Source organism: Octodon degus, unplaced genomic scaffold (genome assembly GCF_000260255.1).
Source record: "Octodon degus isolate 3935 unplaced genomic scaffold, OctDeg1.0 scaffold00018, whole genome shotgun sequence".
NCBI lineage: Eukaryota > Metazoa > Chordata > Mammalia > Rodentia > Octodontidae > Octodon > Octodon degus.
In genome coordinates this window covers 20,726,695-20,733,120 of record NW_004524594.1, presented here as the reverse complement: position 1 = coordinate 20,733,120, position 6,426 = coordinate 20,726,695, and positions in this window count along the sequence as shown.

Genomic DNA, 6,426 nt, shown 5'->3' with positions numbered 1-6,426 from the left:
GTGGAACTTGGGATTGAACTCAGGCCCCTGAGCTTGGCAGGGAAGCACTTATTCCACTGAGCCATCTCCCCGGCCCCCACTGAGCCATCTCCCCGGCCCAGTACCGTCTTTTTTCTTTTTGGTTTTTTGAAGGGTCTTTCTAGGCAGTTCAGATTGACCTTAAACTCATGGCAAATTCTCCTGCCTGCACCTTCCAAGTGCTAGGATTACAAGGGTGTGCCACTATGTTTTAAAATCACCCAGAAAGGGCCAGGGAGATGGCTCAGTAGAATAAGCACCTGCCTGGCAAGCACAAGATCCTGAGTTCAATCCCCGGCACTGAAGAAAAAAAAAAAAAAATTCTCTGGGGTCTTGTGGGTTAGCTCAGTTGTTTAAGTGCCTCCTGGGGCAAACCCAGCCAGGCACAGGGGACCGTGGTTCGATCCCCAGCTCCCCATGCCTTACCAGACCCGCCCTTAAGGCAGCCTGAGCCAGCCAAAAAAATAAAAATAAAATAAAAATCCTTGTAAAATCACCCAGAAAAAGGAACTAGCATGAGAGAAAGGGAAAAGGAAAGAAGGGAAAAGGAAAAGAAAAAATACAAGATAGTTATACTCCTAGTTTATTCTAATTCACTGAGAATAAAGTTTGTACAAGTATCAGTTGGAGAATATTTTACTCTCATACCTTGTACCCTGAGTAACTACTTTAAAGATAACAATATGCAATGTATTAACTATTGTTACTCTCCCATTATATTGTTAGGATTTTTTTTTCTATTTTTTTCCGTAAAATCAAATCCAATCGCCCAGAAAACAGTGCAAACAAGCACACATGACAATGGGAGTTAAGTCAGGGTGGTGAAAACATGCTACTGTTGTCTTCTTGCTTTTCTGCAGGTCTTAAACTTCCAGAGGAGGTAACATGTTTAAAGTTTCCAAGTATGAAATTTGGTTACTGAATTAAAGAAACACCTCCCTTGGGCTGTGCGCCAAGGTCAGAGAAGACAAACGATCTGATCCTGCTTCAGTCACCCTGGGCCTGTGACAAGACTTACGGAAGACTATTGGTCCCAGTGGCTGAAGAAATTTCCTGGGAAGGCCATACTCACAGAGCCCCTCAGAAGAGCAGGAACAAGGGGACTGTGGTGGGATTCCCGCCTTGTGTGGGCAGAGTAATGAGGGCTGGGTGCTGCAGGCTTAGCCACCAGGCCAAGGTGGCTTTCATCCCAAGGTGAGTGTGGAGCCATGGAGACGCTTAGGTAGGGAGGGGCATAGGTCTGGAATTTACACCAGGTGAAAGGTGAAGGCCCATGGCCTCGAGAGGAGAGCTGAAGACACAGGAGTTTGGAAGGTAGCGTTGGCAGCATGCTGTGGATCTGGGGCATGCGAGCCTGGGAGGCATCCCTGATACTTCCCGACTTCTGGTCTAGAGACCGTGGAGGAGGCAGATGCACAGACAGTGACTAAGAAGAGGTAAGAGCCAGGGCCTGGGACACTGCAAAGGAGACTGCCTAGGCGGTGACCCTGGAGGGGACTCTTTCTTTTCTTGGGGAGCATGGGAAGCAGGTGTCTTAGTGAAGTGGGGACTGAGTGGGAGGTTTATCATCAGGAGACCTCAGGCTGAGCTCTGGCAGTCATACCGCCCTGGGAGGGCCAGTTGGGACCACAGACACACTGTCTGCTCCCGAAATGGACTCATCATTCCCATGCACTGGATTGTGAGAGGATTAAAAGGATACCACACAGCAAGTGCTTGGCACTGAGCCTGGCACTGGATGAGCAGAGGGACCCTGCCCCCTTTCCTCCATTTCCCATCACTTCCATGCCCATCATCCCAGGCTCTTCTGCCTCTAGCTTCTGGTACCCTTGACCCAGTTAAGAGAGATAAAAGGAACCTGACCTCTGGCTCCATCCTGCTCCCCACTTCTGCCCCAAAAGGAGGGATCTATGGACTCAGGTCTGAGCCCTGGATTAGCTGTGTAATCCCCAGCACCTGGGGCAATCTCTTTCCCTGCTCAGGAGAACAGGCCTGGAACTGGTACTGCCCTGCCCATCTGTGGAACTTTAGACGGGATGGGGATGCTTTTGGTGCCTCTCTTAGGAGCATCACTGAGTGTCACAAGCTTGTCAGCTGTCCTATGGGATTGCAGTGTGCAGTGCCCTCTGGGAAGGAATGAAAGCCTGGACTAGAGCGCAGCTGTAGTGCTCAGCACCAGCCTGTCATGGACACGAGAGGACGTCCTTCTGAGTCTTGTTTTGCTTTTCACTTATAAAACGGAGCTAACATTCTCCAGGGCTGCTTGCCTCTTATACAAGAAAGCAGGTGCAAATGAGATATGTAAATAGCACATTTCTAGAGAGAAAAGAAAAGATGATTATAGCCTTAAAGAATAGAAGGCGCAGTTCCTGTGAGGCCCGGAAGTCTGAGCTGGGTGAGATGACAAAAAGGGCCCTCTTTCACTGGAGTCTTGGTGAGGTGCGGGAACCAAAGAGCTCCAATGGACTGACTACTGAGTAGGTCAAAGCAGTGACGAAGGTATGATGGCCCTGCCGGAGAAAGGCCCTGCCAGGCCCTCGTTCCAAAGGATGCAGGGGCCATTGAAGTACTCTGAGCCAGAGTGTCAAGTGCTAGACCCTCCTGACCAGGATGTGAGGGGCTCTGTAGCGGGGCTGTGCTCCCCCCCTCCATGTCACTGTCACCAGACAAGGTTCCAGGAGTTTCCCACTGAGATAAGGAACCCATCTCACCTGCAGAATACATCACAGGTTCACTGACTCCCATCAAGGAAAAAGAAAGTCCCTCCAGTCAGGTCATGAAGAGGCATGAGGGATTTATTAGGCAGAAATTTGAAAGTAGGTATTCAAAAAAGAGTGTGTCCCACCCTCCAGAGACTTCTGGGAAGATAGCAGAGGGGTGAGGAACAGAGAAAGACTCTCTCTGAGATGTGGTATGTAAACACTGGAATATAGCAACGCAAGGAAGAAAAGGAGAGCTGTGGGTCCTTGGGAGCCAGGAAGGATCTGAAGTGAGAATTAAAGCCCACATGGGTAAAGCACAGAGAGAGACTTCAGTGGAGAGGGAGGTGGCAGGCAGTGCTTTCTGCCTGAACCTCTACTCGCTGCATGGGAGGGGCACCTTGGAACTATACCTGCAGGGTGATTGCTAGGACCCTAGAGGTGCCACCCAGAAGCGCAACAGTGAAGTGTGGAGTCGTGGGTACAGTGGACTGCATTGGGTAGTGAGTTGTCCTGTTAGGATCTCACAAAAGAGAGCAATTGCCAGGGGCCATAGTGGATCAAGGCCAGGTGAGCTTGGGACTTGGAGGGGCTGCTAGCGCCACCTAGTGGCTCCTGACCAAGTTTAAAATTGCAGCAGGTGTGGGGACTGCGGGGGGGGCGGGGGGGGGCTCCAGGGGTCTGCATCCAGGCTCACAGCCAGGGCCAGGTTGGAGTTCAGAGGAAATAGGGTACAGGCTACCTTCTACCTTGCCATGGAGCTGCTGCTGGCTTGATGGGATTGACTGATCAGATCTGGACACTGTCTGTCCCCATTGTCTACCAGTGGCAGCAGAGACACTTTGACTAGGACTCTCGCTCTCTCGCTCTCTCGCTCGCTGTTTGTTCTTGTTTTCTTACAAATGTGACGTGCTCTAGTTTTGTTGTTGCTGCTGTTCTTGCTTGTATTCATTCCTTCTCTCTTTGCTTTCTGTCTTCTGCACAAGTTTCCCAAAGTTTTCATGACCCATCTTTGTCCTCTATTCTTATCTCTTCCTTCTCTATATTTGTTCCATAATACCTTTTAAATTTTCTCCTCAGAGAGTAGAACTGCTATATTGAGGACGTATATACTGCATATAATTTTCCGGATCATTTTTTATTTTGTTACATAACCACAAAGCTGGTTCATATGGCTAGAGATGGCAACTTAATAGTTACTTCAGTTTCTCATTTTTTAGGCTGTGTTTGATGCTATTGTTATTGATGATTGTATCACTTTAACTAAAGTGACATAACTGTTCTAACCAATTGTTTTTCCTGGTATACAAAGACTGATATTGTCTACGGGTCATAAAATATACTATAGGCCAGTGTCAAAGAACCAGGGGCTAGGCCAAGTAGGCCTCATCCCTAAGAAATTGAAGAGGTAGGATCTTGCAACAGACACAAACCCAAATGCCAACTACACCTGGAAGACACAGCTGAGAAGAAGTTATTTCCTAAGGGTTCTAAACACTAGCAACAGGGGCTGGTGAGATGGCTCAGTGGTCTAAAGCACCTACTTAGAACAAGCTAAGCAAAGCACAGGGACCACGGTTCAATCCCCCAGCACCACATGCCAGCCAGCCCCGCCCCCTGGTGGGCTGAGCTGGCCACACACACACACACACACACACACACACATAAATAAATAAAAACTTAAAAAAAAAATAAACACTAGCAACAAAACAAGCTGTCATAAGCAGTTTACAAGCATCAACCCAGGAACTAACCTAAAAAGAAAAACTTGAGATGACATTTAAACAACAAGCACCCTAGACATCCAGTTCACCAAAGGCAAACTCAGGGTGCAATTGGAAAGACACCTGCCTGGACTCTCTGAAGTGGTAACAGCAGAAGTAACTAAGCAGATGAAAGAGGTCTTACTTCACCAAGCAAAAGCAAGATCCAACAATATGCTCCATACAAGAAACACATTTAATTCAAAAATAAATTCACAGAATGAAAGTCAAAGGACGGAAAACAATACTCCATGTGACAGGAACCCAGAACAAAACAGGGGTAGCTAGTTTATTTGCAAACTAGATTTCAAGTCAAGACTGATAAGAGAGACCAAAAGGTCTTTGAAGGAACCACCCAAGAGGAAGATTTAACCATCATAAATATATATGCATAAATACCAATGCACCAAACTATATAAAAACAAATATTAAGGGGTCCAAAAAATCAAATAAGCACAAATACAGTTGTAATGAAGGAAATCAATACTCTACTGTCACAAGTAGACTGATCAACTAGACAAAAAAAATCAACAATGAAATATTAGAACTGAACAAAACTTTTAAACAAAATAACTTAGTGGATGTCTAAAGACAGTTCCACCCCACAATGTCAGAATACATATTCGTCTCAGCTGCACATGGGATTTCTCCAAAACAGACCATGTATTAGCTCACAGAACAAGTTTAAGTAAATTCAAAAGAATTGAAATTATTCTATGCATATTATTGGACTATAGTGCTAGTAAATAGGAAATCAATGGCAAAAGAAATCACAGAAATTCAGAAACACATGGAAATTAACTAACACCCTCCTGAACAACCAATGAGTCATAGAAGAAATTCGATAGTTTCAAAGCTAAATGATAATGCCAGTACAGAACACCTGAACTTATGGGACACAGTGAAAGCAGTCCTCTGAGGGAAATTTACAGTGGTGAATACCCATGTCAGGAAAACAGAGATCAAATAAGCAACCTAATGTTAAACCTCAAACTTCTCGAAAAAGAAGAGCAAGTCAAGCCCAAAGCTCATAACAGAGAGGAAATTATTAAGATCAGAGCAGAAATCAATGCAGTGGAGACTAAGAAAAGAATATAAAGAATCAATGAATTGAAAAGCTGGTTCTTTGAAAGATTAAACAAAATGGGTAAACCCTTATCTAATGTTATTAATAAAATAAAAGACTGAAATCCACACAATTAAAAATGAGAAAGATGAAATCACAACAGACACTGCAGAAATCCAGAAGATCATCTATACCCACTTTGAAAATGTGTGGGCTGGGGAGATAGCTCAGGAGAATAAGCACTTGCCTGGCAAGCACAAGGACCTGAGTTCAATCCCCAGTTGTGCCGAGAGAGAGAGAGAGAGAGAGAGAGAGAGAGAGAGAGAGAGAATTTGTATTCTAATAAGATGGAAAACACAGAAGAAATGGACGTACACCCAGATACATATGAATTGCAAAAGTTGAATCAAGACACAAAAATCCTAAATAAGCCAATAACAATCAATGAAATTAAAGATGTAATTAAAAAACTACCAACAAAGAAAATCTCAGACCCTGACGGATTCACTGCTAAATTCTACAAGAAATTTAGAGAAGAGCTAACACCACTACTTCTCAAACTCTTTAATGAAATTGAAAGGGAAACAGTACTCCCAAATTCATTCCTGGAAGTGAACATTACCCTGATACCAAAACCAGAAAAGGACCCAACTAATAAAGAGAATTATAGGCCAACCTCCTTAATGAACATAGATGCAAAAATCCTCAATAAGATACTAGCAAACAGAATGCAGCAAATGATCCAAAAGGTTATGTACCACGACCAAGTAGAATTCATCCCAGGGAGACAGATGGTTCAATATACATGAATCAATAAATGTAAATCCGTATATCAACAGGGCCAAGGACAAAAACCGTATGATCATCTCAATAGATGCAG